This window comes from Phasianus colchicus, chromosome 4, assembly GCF_987193195.1.
Source record: "Phasianus colchicus chromosome 4, bPhaCol1.hap1.1, whole genome shotgun sequence".
NCBI classification, from domain to species: domain Eukaryota; kingdom Metazoa; phylum Chordata; class Aves; order Galliformes; family Phasianidae; genus Phasianus; species Phasianus colchicus.
This window is the reverse complement of record NC_143439.1, coordinates 22,011,404-22,038,492: the sequence shown is the minus strand read 5'-3', so window position 1 is coordinate 22,038,492 and position 27,089 is coordinate 22,011,404. Positions and strand designations below refer to the sequence as shown.

Below are 27,089 nucleotides of genomic sequence, written 5' to 3'. Positions count from 1 at the left end.
TGGATAGCCAGCACCTGTATTGAGATCACTGTCTTTGAAACTAACCCACAGAAATCTCAATTCACAGTTAGTTATAACCCTCCACCATGTGACCAGTGAAGGGGCATTATTTTAATTGCAGTGACCCAAAAATTGGTACTTCTTGCCTTTTTTTCTTTTAGTAGCCTATTCTGTTAAGTATGCTTACAGTCTTGACAAAAGTCTAGAATTCTTAGAGACTGGGAGATGTTTCTAGCATATTCCTTTTCCACACAATAAATTATACCTGTGTGTATATATGTATGTTGCTTCTAGTGTTTTAAGTTGGCTTTAAAATAGTTGGAAAAGCAGTAATAGATTAATTATCCCATTAGTGCAACTGAGGTTATTACTAGTTCACAAATATTGAAACTAGCACTGATGGAGATAAATGGATTTTTCATAATTTAATAATGCAAATCACACAAACAGTAAAGACCTGCAATTATTGACAATAGAGTTACACGAATATTAGCACAGAACTTAAATTCAATAACATGATTTTCCTCTGGATTTCATAAAATAACATTGCTAAATGCTACCTCAGTTTTTATTTTGCATTACTTCAGTTACTCTATGTATTTTTAAACAAATATTTTAAATATTTGTGCCAAGTTGTTCTTGCAGTCAGCCCAACCCTATGTCATTACCCATGAGTTGCTTTGCAGTTGAACGCCAAAGCAGTGTCAACATTCTATTTTAACTATTCTGTGATTCCAGTTGGCACAGTATTTATGTGAATTAGTGTCATTTACTCCTTCCTTGGGTTCTCTAATATCACTTTTCTTATTGGAGATTGAGGTTGCTTCATACTGGAAGACTGTACAGTAACTGTTTCTTTTAGAAATATTTAGTAAATTCTGGTACAGAAATGGTTCAGAAAATCTTTTAAAACACAAGTCAGAACCTGATTTTTGTAGGCATCTCCATATGGGTGAAGTAATAGGAAAAAAAACTTGGGAAGACAAAAGTCAGTGTTTTTATAACTTGTATGTCTAAGCTGGTAAAGTAGATTGTTTTGAACATAGTGTAAATGACCCTCTGTGTCCAAATTTCTACTGTGTGGCTTCATTAAAGTACATAAATTACTAAAACTGTCAGAGATGGCGTTAAGTACTCAATAAAAGTAGACTTAATGCAATTAATAGCAATTAAAATTACACTTTTATGATGTCAGCCACCAGTACTGTGAAGACATAATTGTCTGTAAGGACTTCTGTACCATATTTATCCTCTAAAACTGTCCAATTTATGTGAAAAAATGCCAAAAACATATCCCAAATGGGTACCATTATCTTCCTGGATTTTTAAAAGTGATCTGTCTTTATCCAGCCTGTGCACATTAAGCTAATTTACTTTAATTAGTTTTTTCCTCATTATCTTAATAGGCATGTTGATAAGGATTTCTTTTTGTGGTGGTGGTTTCTTTTTTTCTTTCCCTGACTACAAATGCTAAAACTTTACTCCTTAAGTGTCTTTTTAAGAGATTGCTGCCTTGAATCCTTGGCTCTTCCTTGTTCATATGCCCTCTTCCATCCAGTTGTCAATTACAAAAGTAGCGAATGATAGTAACTCTAGTGTTTTTTAGAAATGTAAAGCAGCTGTGCTTTGGTTAGTTAATTGGTAGTTAAATAGGAAAGAATGACATTTTTGTCTGTGCTGTAACAAGGGAGTTTACTGTGGTCACAATAAATTAACTAATTCCTAGAGCAGCCACTTATGTCTCTAATAGGCACATTGAATGTCCTTGAAAAAATGCCAGAATTTTCAGGCTATATTAACAATTAAAATTAATGTTATAATCAATAGATTGATGTCTGACTTTAAGTTCTAAGCTCAACCTTCTAACTTAAATATGTACAGTTAAGTGCTACACCTTGCTTTGTAATTGATACAGAGAGAGAAGCTCCTAATTTAGGTCTTTGGAATTTCCATGGGAGGCATATAGATCACTCTACTGACTACATAATTGAGTTTCTGGTCTGTCTTTGCTGAGCTACCTGAAGTTTAGATACTTTGTCAGAAGAGATTTCTATATTCTGTTTTCTCTTCTGAAATGTCTTCTGCTGATTAGGAAAAGTTCATAAAGGTCTGTCCAGTGTCTTGAAGGCAGCTTTTAATTCTGCAAACTTTCATATTATGAAATGTGAGATCTCAAGCAATTAGAATTTTTTTATCAAATTGAAGTGTGAGTGGCTTGTTTACACTAAGTAATACATTAAAAAGAAAAAAAAAAAGTCTTTAATTTATGTTACAGATGGAGAGTTCAGTTTTAAACCACCATCACCACACATGCTTTCTTTTTTAGTGTTGGTAACCCAAAAAGATGCAGGATGGTCTGAATAGCAGTACATAGATAAGTGAGTACTGTTTGAAAACTCAGAAACAGTCTTGTATGTATTTTAAAGTTATGCAAATCTGTAGAGCTGAAAAAATGTTCAGGATGCTTCAGAGATTTCAACTGGTATTTTTTATGAAATCCCTCTAAAAAATCACTGAACTTAATGTTTGAGGATGGAAAAAACAATAACAAAACAATGCTATAGGATCAGCACCTGATTCAGCTGATTCGTGTGAGAGTGAAAAGTATCCAGTCTGTGTTCAGACACCGTTACAATACATTGAATTCATTCCTATTCTTAAGAATTTCCATAAATCTGAAGAATATTCAAGACTGATATCCTTTTGCATAACTGATGAAGAATTTTTATGAGAATTGAACTATTTATATAATGAAAATATTGTGATTGAATATGATTACAAAGAATTTTTAGGGATAAAAATATTTGTATGAGGCAAAGGTAAAAGACTTTCTACAGCTTTTTTTTTTTTTTTTTTCTTCATACAGTACAGTACTGGTGACTTCCCATTATCTACCATGGTATTTTTTCATATCACTTGTGTTTCTGCTAGAGAGAAGAAAGAAGAACCTGACTATCTTGCAGGCATTTGAAATCAGCCTACAAGAATAATCCACAAGTCCCGGTTCAAAAGGTGTTTTTTCTTTGCTTGAACTTGGCTCAGTAAACTTCTCCAACTTCTCCTTTGCTTGGAGTAGAATGTATTTACATGGATAAGACCCAATAACCTTTTGACTGACATAACAAAATGTACACACTGAATTAGGCATAACAGAATTGACAATTGAAAGTGATGACATCGAGAAATATGTTAACATTAGAAAATATGTCTCAGAGTTTCCTTAAGGAACCTGTAACATTCCAAGGGTAATGGCATAGGGAGCTGCCACTATTCCAGGTGGTAACTTAATTTCTAGATAATATTCAAATCTATCTCTAAAAGTTCAGTATTCTTGCATATTTTAAATCATCCTGGTGTTTAGATCTTAGTATTGTAAAATATTTTCCTTCATTGACTGACTTTCTGTGGCTTATGGCAATGTTGCAAACTGAAATAGGTTTCAGAAATATTATCACTTTGGAAAAGCCACTAGTAGATATATAATCACTATATACTTAAAATGAATTCAGTATTTCCTTGTGTGACACAATCATGCATACACATGTACACAGAAATGTAACAAATGTTTCTCAAGCAAGTAGGCTGATCATATGCACGAAGAAGCGCTGAGATGTTAATGACACTTTCTATTTCTAGCAGAAACAGGTTTTGTTTATAGTCTTGTGTTATCTGTGTAAACTTCATCCTAGTTCTGTCAGACCAGGCCTCAAGGTCATCCCTTGCTTCCTGTATGATGCAACAGTCCTCCTCTGCTTACCTTGTGTCATCAAAAAATGTTGTCAGCATCCTCCTACTATTTGTCTGCCAAGATCAGTAATGAAAATATTAAATAACATCACTAAAAATTCAGGCTCTGAGAAACTCTTTGTCTGGCTTTCAGCACTACCGGCATGTATCTCACTTTCATCAATTCCTTACCTATCTAACCCCTCTTATCTTGAGCCTAGTTAATGTGGCACTGCATCAGTTTACTAATGACGATGGATGAGAGCTAATGTGTCTCCTATACACAGGAAGAAAAGAGGCGTTTTTACAGAAACACGGTTTACTTTTGATACAGAAGTTACAAACACGTTGAGTTAAATTGGTTTGAGAGCAAATGCAAGAAAAGAAGTATTTTCGGGCAGTACTTCCCTGTGTAAACCTTCCCAGCACTTGGAAATTTATTGCTTGAGGTCTTTTTATATCAGATGGCAATTTGTGGCTGTTACGTTGCACAGGTATGAAGGAATCCCATAAGTTTTTAAAATTATTAATGATGGTCACTTGCATCATCTCGTGACAATCGCTCAAACAATTCAATTACATTTTTGTTAAGGAAACCTTTGCATTTGTTTATTAGAACTTGTCTGATGATAGTTCAATTGAAAGTTCCCTATTCTAATATTACAGTAATTAAATTTCCCTGTATGTATTTATGTAGACATCTAATAATATACTTCTTCAGATGTCTCTTCTTCATGCTAGAAAACTCTGGTCTATTCCAGTATCTCCTGGTATGGAATGCATGTTCTTCCTACTTTTTCCTCTTATTTTGTAGGCCTAAGGCACCTTTTTTTTTTTTTATCTTAATAAAAATAAATAAATAAATAAATAAATAAGGAATGGTAAGTAATTAAGTGTTCCACATGAATACACAGTGGCTGTCTGGTATAAACATTTCCTGTTCAGCTTTCTTTCATAATTTCTAACATGCTAATGCTGCTTTTTTGATTGAGATTGGAAGCTGGTATTTTTAAAGAACTAGACTCCAAGGTTAGCAAATTTAGAATTTTTTTTTTCTTTTTTTTTTTTTTATTCCATGGAAAAAAGTATTTATTCCTTTGTAGACTGTGTTGTATTCATTGACAGTGAGTTTCCCCTCATTCCTATTCAGTTTACCACCACCAGCTGTTAATTCATTCGCTGGTGTAGAAGCTCATCAGAGATGACTGTTGAATTACACGTTTCTGAACAAGTAATCTTTATTTGCTTGCTTTTTTATGTGTCTCTTTTGTTTGTTTTTAAAAGTTGTGAAGTCACATTTTCAAAACTTCTCAGCTACTTGTATGTACATACGTAGTACGTTTGTACATGGTATATCTGCTCACATAGTTCAGATTAGTAGAAAAACTTTTATTAACATCAATGGAGAATCAAACTGATAATGGAAGTGTGATATCTTTCAGAAAGGAGAATTTCAATGACTCAGTGTGTCATTTATGTCACAGTACAATCACTGTTTTCTTTTAAAGCTATCACAAGTTTAAGTGCACATGCACACAGCAATTGAGTTCTTATTTTATTCTTACATCCTTCTGTTGTATGGTGGTTGTTTCTTTTTTCATGAGTTAAAAAAAAAAAAAAAAAACAAGAACCAGGAAGACAAGGCATGTGAGGAGCAGCTAGTTTGTTCAGCCCAGAGCAGATGAGGCTGAGGGGAGGCCTCATGGCTGCCTACAGCTCCTCATAGGGGACAGTGACAGGACTAAAAGAGTGGCATGGAGCAGTGTCAGCAAAGGGTCAGGCGAGGGTATGGAAAGGTTCTTCACTAGAGGGTGCTGGGCATTGAACAGATTCTGCAGGGCAGTGATCATGGACCCAAGCTGCTGGAGATTTAAGATCCATTTTCTGTGCTCCTCTGTGGAAACAGGAGCTGGACTCAGAGATCCTTGTGATTCCCTTTCAAAATATTCTATGAATGTAAATTACTTTTTGATACAGAAGTATCTATCTTACCTGCAGGAGGAAAACTATTAGGTATAGAAAATCTTTTAATGGGGTTTCACTATCTACTATAACATAGTTCATTGATGGTGCAAAGGTTACTTCGAGTTAATAGAAACTGCCTCATTGACTGTAATTGTTTTGTTAGCAGTATATGTTGCGTATACCTTAGTGTACAGACACCTATTCTAGGTTTATAATTCTGTAATGCGCATAACCACTAAAGGCCTTATCTAAAAATCCTTTGAAACATTGTTGTTTTCCCACATTTAAGCTGAGCTAGTTAATCATGATTAAAACCCAAGAGCATCAGTATGTTGGAGTAAATGAACATGGTCACTGGTGCAAACCACAAGGCAAGTGAAGACTGCAGCCTATCTTGTATGGCAGTTACTGTTGATTTTTGCACTTTTCTCTTCTGATGGATCACACATGCATAACTTGCTGTCAGTTTCCTCTAATTATCGTAGATCATCCTCATGATTTGCCACTTGTAACCTAATATATTATGATAGCTGAAGTAATACATTCTGGTTATAATTGGTTGCCCACTAGTGATGTGGGTAATGGATCTCTCCTGCGAAACACAAACAGTAACTAGACTCACAGCATGCAGGAAAGTTAAGTACCCATGCTACCCAGGAATCAGCAGGTATTCTTCGTGACTTAGTCTCCAGACATATTTTCTGGAAGCTCAGCATATCTCTAATTGCAATTATATTTTGTGTCCATCTTGCCTCAGATCCTAGAAAAGGGGTTTCTGTGCATAAATATTTAAACATGAAAGTAAAAGGTGATACTGAGCATATTTCTGCAGACTGAAAGAAATATGTCCGGCATATTTTTTTTCACAGAATTCTTGTTTCTGTGAATGGAGTTTGTTTCAAGGATAATTCATGTCCCAACCTGTAAACTCAAATCTTTAGACTGGAAACTGTGAGTCACATTTTGATGTGGCAAGTCTTCATATAGTATGTTTCGTTTTGGCATAATCAATAGCATTAATAAATCAGTGGATTGACTGAATTCCAAAAGGATGGTAGGCTCTCACACAATAAATTGATTTTTGTTTTCTCTGTGTGAACACAGAAACACTGTAGTTAAGTGCACAGTTGGCGTAATATTGACTTTTTTCCCGATATTTAGTCACTGAGTGGTCAAGGTTGACAAGGGCAATTATAGCCCACCAGTGTGTGTCAGTAGCTGTATTTCTTTAAGGCGTTCATTTTCCCCAAAACGCTTCTTGTTCTTTAAGGCCTACTCTCTTTTCAGTTCTGCTAAAAACTTCCAAAATCAACTGGAGACAAAATTTACATCCCCTCAAAGTACTATTAAAGAGCTTGTTCAAAAATATGTATGCTTGCAGCAAATGTTTGCAGATCAGCTTATGTTTTTTAAATACTTGGTTTGGTTTCTTTCAGTAAATCCAGTTATGGCCGTTGCAGAGCAAACCGTCAAAACCTTTAAAGTCTTAGACCCTCTTTTCTCATCCTAGCTGTTTTACACCTTTCTAAAAAGACTTCAAAAAAGAAAAGTGCAAAGAACATTGCATCCAAAACCACATGCTGGTTTAGCCTGAGGTGGTTATCTTTAGTTTTAGTGAACATGGTCCAATTTGACTTTGCATATTTGAAAACTAACTCGGAATTGGTTATTACTTTTCTTATATCCATTGGAGAAAATCTTTGAAAGGAATAAATTGCATTCTATTCAATTCATTTTTATTTATTTGAGGCTTTGTGACTTCAAAAATATCTAACACAAAAGCAGTTTTCACAGAATTTTCTGCTCTAATTATAACTTACTAATATTAACCTGATAATCTACAAGACAGTGATTTTATTTTCTCAAAACTTACAAAGTTGTAGGAAATATATGGCACATAAGTCAAATGATTTGGAGGATATCTACAGTGAGCTTTTAAGGATTTCTTGTGTTGCAATTAATTACATTTAATTGACGCTATTAGAATACGTAAGAGAGATAACGAGAAGGTAATACAAAAAGAAAAAAAGAAACAATTTTTTTTAGCATTTTGGGAGGGGAACAGGAGAGTCTAACACTTTAGAATAGCATTCAAGAGTTTGACTAAACTGTATGTTCTTATGTCTGATTAAGACATGGAAAAAAAAAATCTGTACTCCTTTCAGTGTTTGTTTTTTTTTTTTTTTTCTTCAGCTGGGTTGAGGGGGCAAAAACTGCTTACTGAATATTTCTGGCTTGGGCTGGAATTAGAGTTGTAAAGGTCTTGGAGTTTGCAGAACATTCATTTTCAGCATCTTGTTGGCTCTTGTGAAGTACTGCTTTTGATGGGCCAGAATTTAATCTCAAAACTGATTAAAATAGTAATTATTTGATTCATCAGTGAAGAAATAGAGTTCCTTTAAAGGCTACACTCCATTTAATTAACAATAATTTGAGACTTCAGTCAGTACAGATCTGAATACTAACATTATTTAACAACTGGCTTTCAAATACGTTAGGTTTCTCTGGGAACTGCCAGAATTTATCTTGCTCAGCATTCAGGAGCAGCCTACAGTGGAAAGCTCTTTGCCACATCATTCAGTGCAAATCACCTATCCTCAGCTTTATGTGAATGTTCACCATGATGTAAGCACATATAATCAAGGGTGGATCAGGAAAAAAGAAACCTGTTAAAAATTCTTTGCACAAAAAGAAAAAACATAACAATGTAACTCAAATAAAATAAATGTGAAGTTATATATTTATACTCCTAAAATAGTCTTCATAGCAACAGTCATAATTTGCCTTTTCAAAAACATTTATATTGATACTTTTGTATGTACAGTCTTGCTAGATATTGTGCATTTTTCATACTAAATATATTCCATATAAACAGAAAAAAAAAAAATTATTCTATGCAAGGAATGAATTCATGTTGTAAAGATAAGGCATACTGTTGATTTATACTTTGTTGAAAAGTAGAGTAATTGTGCAGAAAGCTTTATAGTCTTTATCACAATAATTTAAGTAATTAAGTATTAGTTATATTAATTAACTATACTGGAATTAAGTATTCCAATCCCTTTAAACACTTATATTTACCCCTGTTTTTCTTACTTTCTTTACTCTTTCTTTCTATGAACAAAATTCTTTGGGACAATTTGTTTTTCCGCTTGTTTTTGGTAGTGATCTTTGTGTATGATACAGTGTCAAGAAGCTGAAGAAGTTGTATAGTAGGGGTGAATGTGAAATCGGTACAACCAATATCATGCAATTCCTGCTTACAAGTAGTCTAAGCAAGGCCAGGTTTGCTATGAAATGGGATGAACAGTGCTCCAATTATTACACATTTTGAACATATGTTATGCATTTTATCACAGAGATTACTGATTTTTAATGTTACTTATTGCTTTTCCTATGATACCAATTATTTTGAGCACATATGACAGGTAACTGGCATCTTTATAGCTGTGAGGTTGCATCTCAGCAGGTTTTACCAGTAATACTGTGAACATGAAAATAATATATAGAGAATCTGTTCAATGGAAAATGATATCACAGAAAACACAAGAAAAATTGGGGGAAGGGGAGGGAAAAATGTTGCTTGAGAAGCATAAGTCCATAGTTTCTAAGTACTGACATTTTAATATTAAAATGTATCATTTTCCAGGATTCTTTTTTTTTTTTTTTTTTTTCCCAACTTACAATCAGAAGCTCCAGTAGTGGCTATGCCTCACTGCTAATAACCAGGTGAATTAACAGCATGTTGAGGTTCTGTGGATACCACACAGATACATTCTTACTGTGATTAAATTAAAAAAAAAAAAAAAGGTGCTTATATAGGAGATAAATCTGTACTGCTAAGTGACTGTTACTTTATAGTTGCGCTGTTGAATTGTACTGTGATTAAGTTGTAAAATATTGTATTTGTATAGTGTGTATCTTTGTCACACAAGCAATCATGTGTGGGCCAGTTACTTATATAGTTGTAGTTAAAATATAATTAATTATACAGTCATAAAACTATATATAAGGACATAGGTGTATAAAAATATAGTTATATAAGAAGCTTTTTTTTTTTTTTTAAATTATATTATTTCACTTTTTAAATGAGTGGTACTCAAGTGGATTTGCTTAGGACCAAGAAGTCTGTTCTCACTGTTCCTTTCAGCTGTAGACAATTGTATACACCATTACCGTGGTCATTTCAAAAATTTCTCTTTCTCGTTCTTTAGATCTTCGGGACTGTGTTAGTGGATCACTGCTTACAGTGGCAATCTGTGAAGTTCATTCTTTCATTCTGAACGAGCCTAGCATTGTTTGATCTCCATTGCACTGTATCTCTTGGCTGCTTCTAATTCATTTGTTACCAGTCACTTTAGATCAATTGTGCCAATGATCCAACTCAGTGAACTAGTAAATAAAAATGCCCTACATGGTCTTTGGCTCCAGACTCTTTCCAGCTGTGCTTAGGGATGTGGCTCAAATACAATCTTCAAAAGACTACAATTCACAAAAGTAGCCAGGATGCTTCTCTGAGTTGTTGGTAAATGTCTAGTCCTATCCAATCTATTCAGTATAAATTCTACTGAAATCCTGTTTGGCGAGTGTAGTTTTGCAAGAAGCTACTTACCTGATTTGTTTCTGTATCACCAATAGCTGTTTGTCTACTACATATAGTATCTACTATGCATTATGCTAGCTCCTTCTCAGTGTGCTAACGCTGGATTCATTGCTTCTTAGTTTTCAACGGTCCTTTCCAGCAAAGGTGGAGATAACAGGTTTCTATGAAAAGAAGCTCTCTACCCATTTTTCCTATTCCAACATATAACTGACCAGGGAATAAAACTGCTGGTCAGCGTCCTGTAACATAAATCTATTTTTTGGCATGCAAATTATATTTACCCAATTCAAATCAAAGTGCTATTTCTCACGGAAGTTAACATGGAAATATAATAAATCATGTTCCAAGTATACACAACTTTGAAATTGAACGAGAAATAGAATGTACTGGATCATTTCAGTGTTCTGTCTGGCAGGCAGCAATGAAGTTTTATCAGCTTTTTTGGGCCACTTATACCTCAAGTAGAAGTGGTGTCTTTTCCTGCTACGTTTTCCATTTTCTCTGTGGGATGGATGGTTATGTAAATATTTCACTGATTTCTGTGGGATGCTGAAAAAAAAAAATTGATTTGTCTGTTGGACTACTGGAAGCAGATTCAGTTTTCTAAATGTATGTCTCTTGCCTTCAAGGGACTTTGGAGTTACGAGAGACCAAAAACCTCCTGGAAAGGCAACTCATGCCAGGCAACTTTGTTGTTGGCACGTTGTTTGGGCTAGGGCTGTCATAAATGACTTTTCAGTGTCAGCTTTCAGAAACTAGTTAGGACCCACTAGAGGAAATTATGATTTTCTTGTTGCAGATTGACAATTTATACATCCTAACAACACTAAATTCCCCTTTTCTTAAATCAGTAGTACTTTTTAAGGTGCTAATATTCTTGTTCCAGATCTGCAAGAGTTTGTGCATGAGCTGAACTACTTAAAATTAAGCTTTTGAATTTTCAAATCTCTTGTTCACAGCCCCTCTGCTGAATTTTATATTTCCTCTTAAAACCAGGAGACTGAATGCTCAGACTTATTCCAGTGAAATTGTGGAGTTCCATATCTGAGCAGATGTGGGATGAGCCTCTATTGCTGTATATTAGTCTTTCACTGGCTGCTATTTTCAGTTCTCCTTCCCAAGTTTCTGAGGGCTGCACTCTTTGATCGTGCTCCAGTAAATTATGATCAGAGCATCAAAGGGAGTTAAGTATGTTGACAGTGAACGTCACTTAGCTTGACATTCAAGTGTGCCATGCTATGAATATATTCCAAAGTATGACTGAACTGAATCGGCATTGTTAGACACCTAGAAAATGGAATCACAATGTGAAGAATTTTGGGCACAGGGTCTTCTAAACCTAGGAATAAGAAATATTGAAGAGAGCATAGTTATAAGAATTCCTGCATGAGTGAAATTTGTGAGGTCATCACTTAGAATTCATTAGCCCACCCTCCAGTGGTGGCAGATAAAATTCCTGCAACTTAAAATGCATGTAGAAAACATAAGGATGGAATGAAGATAATTACCATAGATCTTTACATGTCAGCATTTCAGATTTGCCTTCCAGCTTATCTTGGGTTCAGAATTCCTGAAACAGGCTACCATATGATCCATTAGTGCACGGATTCTGATTATGCAAATATGAATGATTGGATGCTCAGGAAATCAGATACAAGCCTGATTACTTTATATTTGTTTTTGTATTTAGAACTAAAAGATGAAATGCAAATACTGTACTACTGGGGCTTCTGTATGAATGGGAGGACTTGATGTTTTTGATGACCTCCAATTAAGCAAAAAGCTGTTCTATACAGTCACATAATTTTCATTTTCCCCAATCTTAAAAAGAAATTTGTATCCACAAAAAAAATGAAATTAAGTAATATGAAATACCTCTAAATAGAATTTTCTTATATTTTGTGATATAAAATCCAGGTTTTCAAATGGTATAGATGAGTGATTTGACAAGTGGTCACTGTGCATTAAAGCATTGTTAATGTTGAGGCTTTGTTTTTTCACTATCTTGACCCCATAATTCCTATGTTTATTTTTTAGCATAGAAGTTTATTTAATTTTTATATTGACTGTACAGTCAGGCTATTTATTCATTTTATGTCCATATAAAATTTTTCTTCAGTTACAGTCCAAGGCCCAAACTTAGGGGAGTCTTTCGTCAGTGGAAGAATTTGCACTGAAATTTACTATCTGATTTCATATTTGCAGATACCATAGGAAATGTCTTTTGCGGTTCAGGTAGAACCTGGATGCACAGATCCAATATTCACTCACTTTGTTTCAGAACGTAGAGCATCGATATTGTGACTTAATGTAGAGTGTACACTTGTTTCCCCAGAAGTTAAAAATAGTGTGCTGATCATATTTCTTAATCTCTGCCTGTCAGAAGTTTGAAGCCAGTATTAGAAATGACTTTTCTGGTGCTGTGCCCATTAGTTGGATCACACTGACCATACTTTTGATTCTTTGATCAACATCTACATTTAAAACAAGAAAGAAGAAAAGATCCTTTATGCTTCACCTATTTGGCTTGAAAGAAATTAAGCATGTATGCATATTAAGTGCTTATTTGCACTGATTTTTTTTTATTTTTTTTTTTAATGCTGGAAGTTTGGTGAAATGAAAGCAAAGCATGTTGTGATGGAAAAAGTATTTACATGAGTACAGGAAGTGTGCATTTCTTCATATTCTATGTCATATGTTGTCACTGTCACATGCAAAATTTCAGCATTATTGAAAGCTCAAATAAATAAAAAAAATGTAGGCTGTTTGGATCCCTGTTTGGAGAGAAGTTCTAGATGCAGGTTGTAGTTGTGGAGTTTGAGGCAGTCCAGTGTGAATGTAATTGGAATGTTAGAAATAAAAGAATGAAGTATGATTTTCAGATGCTATCGTTCTAGGCGAAGGTTTTGTTCTGTATGTCCCCTTAATTTATCAATGCTACCTTTTATACATGAAATACTCCAAATTCCTGATTATTAAAACAGAAAATCATTTTGTAGTTAACTGTAGAACAGTATAAGCTTGTAATATGTATGAAAAAATGCTTTCTGAAAATAGCACTTTTTATATATTCTAAGTGCTATTGGTTATGTTTTTCTTTAAAAGCAATCAGTGTCATTCCCGTATGTTTCATGCATATTACTTTTGAGTATGTTGGCTTTGCAGAGCTGTGGGAGGATAATTTATCATGTTTGCTGATACATAATACATCAATGAAACTGCTAAGGTGCCGTTGAAAACTCATTGTCTGTGCTAAAGCTAGGAAGACATATATCTTAAATTTTGTGTTAAATGCTCAGGACATCTGATCAGTTTTCCACTGTAGTAGAAAGGAAAGAACCTTTTCATATGTGATCTGAAGAAACCAAATGTGAAACTAAATGGGTAGAATGTACATGGATGCCCCAAACAACATTTTTAGAACTAGTATTCAACATGCAACCAAGATTTCCATGCAATCTAAACAAATAAATTTGTCTTATAACATGTCAGTCCAGTAGCAGCTATAATAAATACTGTGAGATCTGCATCTCGCTTGTAGAAGTTAAGAAAGATAAACAATTAAGGAATGCATTCTATATCACAAGTCAAAGAGGGGAAAAAAATTACAGAAAAATAAAAACTAATATTCTGCTTTAAAAGTTACTATGGCATTTTGTAATAATAATTAAATAGTTTTTAAGATGCGTGATGACCTTATTCATCATAATCTATCTTATTTGCAGATTCCTGGCTTATCTGAGACTCACCAGTATAACACCAGATAGAAAGCTGAAGGTAAGATGAAACATCTGACAGCTTCTATCTGTAATGGGATCCATATATTGCATTGGTGATTTTTAAATGACACACAGTTATCTAGCTGACAGAATAGAGCATAACTACAAAATTACAAGAGGCCAGCGTGTGCTCCGTATGCAATGCCCTATTGACTTAACCCATTCTCAATAATTTATGCTGCTGTATCTAATTTACTATTGTTGCAATAACAGTGTAGGTCAAAATAAAAATAATAATAATAATAAAAAAAAAAGGATAAATGGCTGTAGTGTTAACTTTAACTTATGTATTTTATCCAGGAAAAAAGATCTAGGTTGATAAAGTTTTCTTCCTCTGTGCTTTACCATGTTACCAATAAGTCTTTTCAAGAGTATAACATAATTGAATACATAATGAAATTCTCAAAAAGAGCTTTTAACTCTCTTGTGAGAGTTCTTCTCTTTAGATTAATAACTTGAAAATGCCACTTATATCCAGGACCTAAACTCAAATGAAAGTATGTCGGGCGAGTATCAAATCTCTGTAGTGGTAGCTGTTGGTGCCCACTCAGAAGTGTTTGTATTTGGCAGTGTTCTGGTTGTAACTATATATTAGTCAGTCTGATCAGTACTTGCATAGCAACTGTATTGAATCAATTAAGTACCTGGTTATTTTTTTCTTTAGTTATAGCTGAGTGTTTTTTTTCTCAATGGTAGTTGAAGTCGGATCTTTTAAAGCGTGTGAACCTCACAAAAAGGGTTCGTGTAAAACCGTATTCGGCATCTTGTGACACCAAATGGGAAGTGTGTTCTTCTGTATGACTACAAAGGTTTTAGTACAGCTATCAAATGCATGTTCTGCTCATTAATGTTTGTACAGTATCCTGCCTTAAAAGAGCTACAGTTTCCTAGAGCAAGTCATTCAGAATTCGACTACACTCTTCAAGTTTAATGGGTTGAGCTCTTTGAGTTCTCTACCTCCTCCTGATTGATGGTTTGTTTCTTCTTTTAATACAAAATTCAGTAAAACTTCCAACAGTGAAAATGGTCTTTTAATTATAAAACACCAGCGTGTGGGAGTGATTCAATTTACACATCAGAAAAGTTCAGTTACTTGACCATAATTTATTTTTGTGCTGATCATTTACAGACCACAGATTCTTTTTTTTTTTTTTTTTTTTTTTTTTTTAACTCTCTCCCCTTCAAACTTGCTCTATGTGTAAAGGAATAAAAGTCTCAGTAACCTGGAAAAGGCTTTAGATATTGTATTGCATGATCGCCAGAACTGGACTTCATCATCAGGATTTTTTTACAAGCTTTTCCTCTTTTTCATCTTCTAGCTTGTTGTCATATTTAATTTAAATGTGTTCTGTAATTGCCGAGTAATGCAGTTTTTTCTTGAATCTGACAAAGGAACGATTTCAGTAGCGTAAAGTGATCTCATTCGTGGAACTGTGAGAATTAGAGGTATTGGCTAAAAAATATAAACTTGCAGTTCTATTGTCGTGCACAGTGTAAGTGACTTCTGTAACCTTTTTTCAGGACACTGCTCCAGCACTTAATCTAGTCTCTAGAAGGAGGATAACATGGCTCCGTCTTAATAAATTAATATTTAATAGGAGTAATTAATGCTAAAAGAAATGTCTGGGTGAACTGGGAAGTTTCAGTATACTTTCTCTGTGCAATATTATTCTTTATTGTTTCATTTTCAGAACACAACTTAAGACTTGCATTGTTTTTTATAGGAGCTTCTAGTGACAAATAATTATCAGACATTAAAAAATTAGAATACTATTTAATGGATTTAAAATACAAATACTTAAATATAAGCTCATATCTATTTTCTTTCTAATCAAATACAGTTTGTGAGAGTTATCAGAATTCTCTTTCAAGAATGAAGAAAGTAACTGTAGTTGATAGGGAAATATATATATATCATTTATTCAAAGTTGTACATATAAATTTAACGTTTAGCTGAGTACCTAACAATATTTCTTGGTTGTCTATTTGCAATGCACACACAAAGCTATATGAATGTAATGGGAATACACTTTTGCTATTTCTTTGACTCTTGAGCGTGTAATTTAGTCTGTTTTTCAGAAAGGCTGTATGAATGCCACTTAAAAAAAGTCAGATTACTGTGAGTGATTTCTTCACATTCTGTTCAGCTGTTTGAAAGGTGTTTCTCCTTTTTACCCAGGACTAAATGTTAAGACTATATTGCTAACTTGAATTTGTGTTTTGTAGTGTTTGTAAGTTTTTGTAGTGTCTGTACCTGCTGCTAAACGTTTGCATATACTTTTAAGTAGAAACAGAAATATATTCCCAGATTGGACTTATGATATGAGACTAACATATGCTCATAAAACTAACCAATATAAAATGTTACCTTCCATTGCCCATTTAGTCATTACAGGCTATAATTAGATCTGTGTGATTTAACAATATTGAATTACCTCTACCTCAGCTTTTTGCTAAGTCACCTATACCTTCCTGGGCTCATGTCAGTAAAGGGAACAATTCAAAGCTCAATGGACAGAAGTGTTTAAGACCAGAAAACACAGTCACGGGTTTTTCCAGGTTCTGTTTAAGGTTCATACAGACATGCCTCTTAATATCAAAGTACACTCGACGTTTATTTCCAGGAGCTAATGTTTAAAATTCTGTATGATCTCAGATGTGTGCCTATCACCTGATTGGTGTGTTCTGCTAAGTGAATGTTCACATACATGATCTCACAAGTGTTCACACAAAAGATACATTTTACTCTTCCTGTACAAAAAACAAACAAACAAAACAACAAAAAATCACATTGGTTATATACAGTTGTTTTGTTCTTTTTTTTTTGTTCTTTTCTTTTTCTTTTTTTCCAATACAATTATTAATCAATCCCCTCTGTTCCTTTACATCAATATTTCTGAAGCCTGTCCAGGAAAACGCAACTTCATTTGTGTTCTATGCATTTTTGGACATAAATAGAATTTTTTGTTTAGTAGGAAGGGTTTGTGGTGACTTGAGTCTCTCCTCTAGTATGTTTTTTTTTTTTTTGTTTTTTTTTTTACTGAAAGTGGAAAACTTCTGCTTATATGCCCTTTTCAGTACCGCACATTTCTCTTGTGAGCAGTAGCTCTAAATGGCATAGAACTGCCTAAAGAGAAAGGATGCTGTTTAGCAGCTTGAATAGTTCTGGGAGGATGGATTAGGGCCAAGGTTCTCCTCTCTTAGTAGAATGCCATAATGTTCTGATTTGCTTGTCAAGGGAAATTTCTCTGTCTTGAGCATTCTTGGCCATTGGGAATTTGGTGTACCCCCAGTGTACAGCCTCTTTAAAGTCCCTTTTTGAGATGTGTTAATTTATGAGTTCAATGTCTGAAGTCAATTAATATAATACCTGTTAGTTTCTAGTTTGTTATCTTCATAATCAGCATTATACTGTTAATGAAAAGTGGTCGGAGCTGTTTGATTAGAAATGAGCTCCATTTTATCAGATCATTAAGCAGTTCCCGAGCATATCTACCTTAACCTGTTTAAGAGCAGCATAAATGAAGAGATGCCTCCTTTGTAAACCTTAGGTGTCCTCAGGTGCAAAGTAACTGCTAAAAGATTATTTTGCCACAAGATCCTGAATCTCCTGGGATTCCAGCAGAAAGTGGAAGTTAGCCTTACTCTTGAGCCCCAGTGCAACCTGCTGGCATGTGCACAGCATGAGATGAGCTGTAGAGCTCAGGCTTTGTTTCATCTAGGTAAGACTGACCTTACATATCAAGGGATTCAGCATGAAATATTCTGGGTGTTCTGAAAAATATATAAGCATTCTTTTCCTGGAAGGCTGAAAATTTACCTTTGTCCTTAGGAACAATTTGTGTGTTTCTTGGTTAAACTCTCCTATGGAGTATTTGTGGGCAAAATCAGGAACTCCCTTTTAGAGAAGCAGAGCAATGGGAAAAACACTGTGCCCAGGGAGGTGCAACATCTGTTGTGTCCAGGAATTTTAATACTGTGTTAAGACACAGTATTTTAGAACTTGCTTTTAGTTCTGGAGTTTTTTGGCATTAACACGTATGTTGTTCGCTCCAGGATAAGAGAATAAATATAATAGGTGGTAAATTCTAGAAGACACTGCCATTTCTAGTCTGTATAATTTTATACTAACTTGGTATTAGAAAAATAGTGTTTTACTTTCTTTGTAGAAACACAGTTTCTTTTTCCAAGAGAAATATTTGCTGTGACATAGAAATTGGGTTTTCTCAGATATTGTGGATATAACTGAACTAGTAAGGTCATGTTTTCTGACTAGTGCATTAGATGAAAAAGAACAGGAACTCCTTTAAAAGAAGATTCTTTTGTTCCCCATGTTTGTGTATACTGTTTGTCACTTGCATGCCAAAATAGAAGGGGAGATAAAAATCAAAGATTTTATTTGTTTCTTGAGCATAATAATAAATAATGTTGACAGTTTCTCTCTTGCAGCATGGTAATGACATGTCTAGAAGTAGTACAGCAGATGCTTTGAGTTACCATGAGTATTGCAGCCTTTTCATTTTAAGATGCTCAATTATTCTTGAACCACTGCACTATTGTTTCAAAGAACGTTTTGTTACTTCCCTTCAAAAACCCTTTCTCATGGTTTATTGTGGTGCTTTGAACTACTTTTTAAGGCTTATTTGTGGTAGAATTCGTACCATAATTTTTATACTTAGTCTTTTGAATCCATCTAACCTGAATAGCCCAAGGGAGATAAATCAGGAAGCATAGAAATCAAGAAAATGTGAAGCTGGTACTTGAAGCTGAACCAGAAGCAAGTGTAACTCAATTTGTCAGTGAGAATTTCTAGTGAGAGAACAAAGAACTTGATTTTTATTCTTTTTAACATTCTGTCTTTTTTTGTGAAAAAGCTGTGATTTGTGCACTTTCTGTGTACAATAAGAATCAACATTTGAGCAGCAGATTTTTGCTGGGTCTGTGTAGATTTAACTGCATGTATAAGAAGGGATGTGATTTCCTGAGAGGAAGATTTGACCTCAAGATCTACTGTGATGTGCTTTCAAAGAGGTTTAAGAGACATTTCCTTTAATGAATAGGGATATTTTAATGCATTCTCTTCTGAGCAGATGGCAAACTGGTCTCAGATTCAATTGTCATCCAAATCCTTTTCTCCAGCATATGACAGGTACCGAGAAGAAGCAGTGATCTGGCTCATTGTGCTTCGGAATACTGTACAAATCATACTTTTCCACAGAACACATTTTTACACCATAGTAAGACAGAGCAAGATGAACAAACTCTGTATGAGTGTCAATGAGATGGTAATTGACCTGATCATCTTTTAATGGGGGGAAAAAGGTCAGGTCATTTGGATGATACAAGCCAATGAACCGGGTAGAACTCATTACAAAATTGGGAACTGGTTGGTTATACATAGACTTTCTGAGAATTGTTCAGTAGTATATAAATTAATGGTAAGTACCAAAATGTGGATGCAGAAAACAGATATAGGATATGTGCTTCGTGTTAAAATTTTAATTCCATTGATAATGGCTGTGTCAGAGACTATAAAAACAGTGTAAAATATATTTCATTTATTCACTTGCTATCAATCACACAGGTTGTGCTGTTTTATATAAACGTAGAGATCCTCAGCAGGGTCCTGCTGAATTTTGGAAAAGTCACCAATTACAGCTCTATCTGTGTAAAGCTGAATGTGAAGCCTGAGATGTACGATATACAAATCAATCCCAGTTTGTTTTTTCAACAAAACTTTGATATGTAGTATTTCACATCTCTTTTGCCAGAATCAATGTGAACTATGCTGTGTTTTTGAGTTTTTGAAAAAGAAAAAAAAGAGTGATTGCTTTTCTCTCTGCTTTAAACAATTGACAAAGGTACTTATGTATTTAATTATTGAAATTGAACCTTAAGGTAGCATGCACTGCCTCTTACATACACAAATATTTAAAAGATAGGGTAACAGTGTCTTAATCCAGGAGCTCCAGGTGAGACCTTGCAGGTATTCCTATTGCTGACTACGTACTTATAGTGTGGAAAAAAGTCTAATCTCAGCTGTAAGTGCTGAGAATTACATGTCATTTTCCTTAGAGCAATAAATGTTCTTTTGTCTGTCCAGATTTTTCCATATGTTTTGCACATTAATTCCTAACAGTGCTGCTCTATGTCACTAAAATATCAAAATCTAATCAGTCAGATGGCAGTAAATGGAAAAAAAAAATAGAAATTCATAGCAAAGATTAGTGATGTCTAAAAGCGGTTTATGGGTCCTAGTGGGATTCCTCCTTTTTTAACAACAAAGTGCAGAGTGAAAGAATATGCACAGCTTACTTTGTCTTCCTACTTCTTTTGATCTGAAAGAACAATCAGATAAGGCTGATTTCTGAAGACAGTTCAGAATGAACATATTTCAGTTGCCCCCAGTGATAACCATCATTGTCAACAGGAGGCATTGCAGGTACTGACACTAGAGCCCTAAATGTTCAGATACTGAACATTTTATCTTTTATTTTAAAATCTACTGCTGGGAACTCTCTTTATAGAATGCAATGGATGATGAGTATTTAGAAGAAGAATGAACCCTGAAGGAGAATAAAGCGCAAGCCTCGAAGATTGTCAGTGAACACCAGAAGGACAGAAAAATTTAAGGTTAAAGTGGAGAATTTTGTACACACAGAAAATCTGAAGCTGTGGAAAATGGAAGAAAAAAACTCAGGACTTACAGGCAACAAAAATAAAAGAATTTAGGGACCCTGGCCATAGTATGCATTTGTCCAGTTCAGTGAATCACTTTGCACTCTGTTAGATTTCAAGAAAAGTAGTACTTTTTCATAGGAAATGCTCAAAATCAGAATATATTGGGGTGCTAATAACAAAAAAAATGGATTAATTTAGTGCATAGCTAACATTCTTAATCTGTGGAATTCTAATAAATGCCATTAGTCCTTTTAGTTTTACAACCTTCAGCTCTAAAATTCTGAAGAAAATATTCATTTTTTGGCATACTGTGATGAGTTACACTTTGCATGGCTCTTGTAAATTGTAAACTTATTTAAGCATTCTGTAGTGTATTGAGAAAGCAGATTGCTTACAAATGTATATACTAACATTTTTCAGGTATAAAGGTATTTATGTCCTGAACGCTGTGCAACACTGATGATTTTCTTTAAAGCTAGCAGTTACTGTATTTATCACTGTCTAAGTTAGTAACTGCTAGCTCAATGCACTGCAAAGCTAGCATAAAGTATACTACTATCACTCTTAATATCACATCGAGGATAACTAAATTTGAATGAGAAGATGTAAATGAATTCATAATTGAAGGTTTTTAGTGTGTTTATCATTATCACTGCATCTTAAAAATGTGCCTGGAAAATTGCACATTATTTCTTGTCTAGCCCCTCTTCAAATAGTTTGTTCCACCAAACACAGATAAGACATTTAAACATATTGACTGCTGTTCTCATTTTACAACATTATCATTGTTATTTTCTTGTGTTTTGGATGAAGTTCTTCATCTCTTCTATTCATAAATGAGGCAGAGATGGCCAGTGTCAGAGCTCTTGAAGATCATGACTAATAGGAGCTCTACTGCTGTACGTGTGCCCCTAGCATCTGATCAGGCTTGAATATCAGGTGGTGCATCTTGTAGCTCAGTAAGTTTTTCCTGAGTGCTTTTGAAGGTCTTAAACTCTGAGGAGGCTCATAGATAAAGGTCTTTTCTCATCTTCCTCACCTACAATATGTTGTGTTGTTCCTTGACACTTGAACCAGTTTCTATTGTGTGAGGAGTGCATGTATTTCTAAAACACATCAGTATGTCCCTTTGTCTTGGCTATAACTTTAGCCACTCTTGAGGCCAGCTGCACAGTTTCCTTAGTGTAGAGGAATGCATCCTTCACCCCCACCCCTGGGTTTTCTTAGTTGGTAAGTCAATGTCAGTTCTTCTGCCCAGCAGGGAAAATGTGATGCCATCTCTGTTCCATAAATTTCTCAGAACAGGTGAAGATCTTCCCGGGCAAGGAAAAGGCAAGGCCAATAAAGTCAAGAAGCACTAAATGACTTTTGGGTGACCCCCTGTGTATGCTTCTGACATTCTTTTTCCTCAGCACCCAGCAATAGTGTCTGTGAGATAATATTCTAGGAGTTTTACGTGAAGAGCTTTACATAATATGAACATAATTACTTTGCACACTGCTCCAAAATGTTGCATTGGTGACAGGTGTGAAATATGACTTCTCAGGTAACTTCAATCAATATTTTCAAATGGAAAAACAATGTTCTATGTGCAAAAGAAAAAGAAGTTGGCTTACTGTATTTTGCTAAATAGTTTCTACATAGATATATGAAGGCAATTGAAAAGCTGTATAAAACTCATGCATTGCAAATATCTGTAAACTGTAAGATAGATGCACTGTTACATAGGGTTAATTTTTGATGGTGAAACACATACTAAACACAGAGGCACTTAAACTGTAAATCCAGTGTGAATGTCTGCTTTACACAAATGTGATTTTTAGCCAGCTGGACTCTTCAGAACTTTGATTTGTGTATATTGGGCAGATAAGCATGGCCATCACTCTGCAGTCCCCTTCTATCAAACATGTGCTATTAGTTAATTGGAGATTGAAACCATACAGCCGGCTTGCATGAAACTAGAGAGCTCCATCTTACATTTAAAGTAGGTAGAACAAAAACCTGATGCAGAAGGCAGAAATATTTTTCCCATATGTTTTCCCCCAAGAAATATAGAAGCTCTCTTTATACTTCATGTAGCAAGTTTTTGTCAATGACACTGATCTAAAAGACCACCTTGCTGACTTCTGTTTCACAATGACTGGAAAACCTACACGTCACTTCTATTTATATTGTAAAGCTACACAGCGTTGACAGATTCTGTAGTCCTTCTATGACAGGACAGTATGAAAACCTTTCTTTCCATGCCTACCAAAGAAATCATTGGGGTTAAATGACAGGGCTCTACCAGTGATTTTTCTGTCACAGAGAACTGTAAATTGCAGCCTGTCTCCAGGATAGTGTTTAGACACATTCTGAGATTAATGGTTTTGCATAGACACTTTGGACTTCAAATGATTTTGAGATGAGCTCCATCAAGAAGATTCTCCCAGTCTGAACTCAACTGAAAGTGCTTTATATTTCAGTGACGTTTATACAAAACTTTGTTGGTACAAAACAGACAGTATGTTTTAAAATGAAATGACATCTCTTATGTTCCATACTACAGAAAATTTTTGTCTCCAGCTTAACTCTTTGTGACAGATTTTATTTTTCTTATATAGTAGCTCTTAACAGTTTTCAATAACAGACAGCAGTGAGGCATTATATTTACATGATTGAAAAGCCTGTACTTTTCCCTTGAGGGATCACAGCTGGCAAGGAATGTTGGTATCCTAAATGAGAGAAGAGGAATAAAATTCTTACCTTAATCAAGGTGTAAGAGCCTAAGAAAGCATCTCAGTTTGGGAATGTGCTAATTCATTCAGTTTTCCAAACCTCAGCAGATAATTTGTATTCTGCAGTAATCAATGAGATAATGCAGGAATAGTGACAGGACAAATATAATAATTAGATTTATTTTAATGTAATTGAAAGACAAGTGTTTATCAAAAAACAAAGTAAATATAGATGTGCATTTTACATATATTCAGTAGTTGCCTGATTAAAAAAAAAAAGAAAGAAAGAAAGAAAGAAGGAAAGAAAATGATATTATTATCAATCAGTTTTCAGATCTTCTGAACATGTATCAAAAATGGTATGGTTTCTGGAGAATTTTCATGGGCAGATGCAAAAGCAGTGTCAGGAACATGTAAGAACCAATGTAACTAGAGTGTGAAATGCTGTGTCTTTGTTACCAGTAACCCACAGTTAGCATACCCTGCCTCTGTCTGAGTATATAAGGGCTAGGAGGGACAGTCACTTTTTATTGACGAAATGCACCCCATGTACCTTGTGGCCTCCTTATAGGCCGCAAGCTGAAATCGGAGTTTTCCTCTCAGGAGAAACCAGATTGGTTCTCTGTTCACCTTAGCATTGGTGCTATTTTTTAACCTCAAGTTTCAAGAGTTGTATCATACAATACAATGAGAATTAAAAGGTCATTTCAGGGGGAAAAAAAAAAATAGTAGAACTTGTTATTTTACAAATGATATACTTAGAATTGTTCAGACATTTATAGAAGCATCTTCATGATTTTTTAATTTCAGTGTTTAATCATTACATACAATATTTGTGAATCTTGCTTGTAGTATTTGAGACTGAAACATGGATTGTGATATACTGAAAACTAAGGTGAAAACAGAGATATTTGAACAGCAGGTCACAAGTTTATGAACTTAATGTAACCCAACAATAAGTGGTTTCTGAGCAGGGAGCTATAGGACTCCTTCCATAAAATTCCATAGCAAATGTAGTTTCTTCAGTCAACCTGAATGTGATTGGGGCAGTCCTTGCACCTCCCACATGTAAAGAAGGTATGAACTGGCCACTGGCACTAACATAGCTTTAACATCTGAAATTGGAAGGGCCAGAGTTCACCAGGAGAATGCATGAAAATTCCTACTTCTGGTAGCAAACCAACTGAGACTCTACTCACAGTGACTACATACCTCAGACTGCTGGTTATTAGCAGCCATATTCTTTAGAAGCCATTAAAATAAAGTGTCTGTGCTTCAGTGATGTTGAACATGTCGTTTTGACGGAGAGGTGACGCCATCTTTTAGGAGCCAGTTTCATGTTATTCTGTGTGCTGGATTCCCTCCTTCAGAAATTGAATTGTTATAATGAGGCAGACTACTACTGTTTTCAGTCACTGAATGCTGGATAGACATGCAAGTATTTAAAAATAAATAAAAGGCAATCCAAACCCCCCTGTTAGACATTAATATCAAAAACGTTCCCATTATAATAGTTAAACTTGTATGTTTTAAGACAGGTATGGGATACTCTTGCCAATTTTTTAAGAACCAGAGCCAAGGTTTATAAAAAATAGGATAAACAAATAAACATATGTAGAAAGCCTATTCTGAATGTAATTAGTACATGCCACTTGCAAATGTCAGCAGTTATTTTTAGTGGAGAGCATTTGTAAGATCTGGCAGAGAGCTCTTGAAATGTCAGGAGGATAAGAGGAAGTGTAGCACAAGCCAGATACGTATACTAATGTGTTAGAGGCTTGTAATAGTGAGTCCATCCTTTCTCCTTTTTCTTTTTTTGAAAGTCAAGATGGAGCTGTCTTGAAGGCAACCTCGTAGATCCATCATAGTTCCCTTCCAATGTCACAGGTATTGAGTGGACACAACAAAATGACTTGAATTTTGGAAACAAGCTCTAGTTACGTATAGTTTGAAGAAATAGGCTTTTTCTCCCTCTCTCCTTGCTCATAAACAGATTGATATTGTTTAAAAGTATATTGCACTCAACTTTAAGAAAAGTGTGTTACATTTATGTAGTTTCCTTTTAGATGTATTAATCAGCAAAGTAGAAAGTATACATATTATTGTCCATACATATATGAATGCACATTCAAGCCTCAAGGAAAATAATAGAGAGAAATAGCAGTTCTTTAACAGTGCTGTTCACAAGTTCATTAACTGTGCTGTTCAATGCTGTTGTCATATCACTTGACACAGGAATAAATGTAGACTTGTCATATGTACTCTGTTTTCACAGTGAAAGGTGGATTGGGTTTGTATAAAGCAATACTTCACGCATATCCTTCTCATGCACATTGCTACTTTTCTCCTCTCTCATTAATAACCTTTATATATCTCAGCTTCTGTGTAACTAGGAAATATACTGAGTCTTTACTGTTGCAAAACTTTGTATTTATTAGGATTCCATTTTTTAACATGTTTTTTTCTTTTTTTGCATAATGGAGTAATGCTTTCATCTTAGTAAACATTTTGCACATGGATTTAATATCTCCAAGTCCAAACATGATGTTTTCACTTGGAAGTTTGTAAGTTTTTTCCTATATTGGTTGTTGGATTTCTAGTTCATGTTGTAAAGTTTGTAAAGTGCCTTACATGCTGATCAGAGCTGGTGTCATCGCGTCAGAACTCAGTCCCATGGAAATAATACAAATTTAAGGTCTCTCTGGGAGTACCCCCAAACTTTGGCTTCAGTAGGAAAAGAAAGCTTACCATCCCTTTCCTATTATCTTGTCATTAATTATTGGGCAGAGGAAGTATGCTCTATGGAGCTAACTAGTTTTGAATAATTTTAGAAATGTTACATACTTTTGCTTTCTTGGTTTGTAAAAAAATGTTATTTTTATTCTTTAAAAGTATATCATGTTATACAAAATTACATTGAGATTTGGAGATAAAATGGACCGCTTGGGTACACAGTCTTATTCTGTGGCAGTGCATATTCTGAAAAATGAAAATAAAGGATTTATTTATTTGAATAAAGCATTGTAAAATATACATTAATGATAGCGCAATAAAGCTATATTCTTCACCTGAATCCACTGAAAACCTAAAGCAAGATACTTAAAAGAATTTAAGGTAGCATACTGTGTAGATTTAGCTACCAGGAAGGATGGACAGGAAAGCATCACTTATCAAAGCATGTTGTCCTACTAAATAAATCAGAGGAGATTAATTAAGGGGGATACAAGTGATAGAAGACATCACATTGTATTCATACAAAGGCAGAATTTGTTCTCCAAAAACTGCTAGCCTAGAATGCTTTTATTTGCCTTCCTATTTTGACTACTGATTAGGTAATGATTGCAAAATACAAATATTCGCAAGATAGGTTTTGTGATGTGAATATGAATGTGTTGTTATGAGGAACTGAGAGGCTAAGAGATAGAATTTCTTCTTTTTCTGCCCAATGTATCTTTCCTAATTTTACTTGAGTTATAAACATACCTCAGAATCAATAGCAATCAATCTGAACAAAAGGAATTGTTATCCTCAATAGAAAAGTTCCTGAAGACATTTTTAATACCCAAGTTTGCAGAATTTTTAGAGTGCCACATTATAATTTAGCAGATTGGTTTTCAA

General features: G+C 34.6%; 1 protein-coding gene across 5 annotated transcripts in view; it reads left to right on the top strand.

Moving 5' to 3' along the window:
- TENM3 (teneurin transmembrane protein 3) overlaps nt 1–27,089 on the top strand; it is a 583,022-nt gene that overhangs the window by 126,856 nt on the left and 429,077 nt on the right. For all 5 annotated transcript variants that reach the window (XM_090138907.1, XM_090138906.1, XM_090138905.1 and 2 more), the window contains exon 3: nt 14,020–14,071. The gene's annotated coding sequence lies outside the window, so the exon portion shown is untranslated. The remainder of the gene's footprint in view (nt 1–14,019; nt 14,072–27,089) is intronic.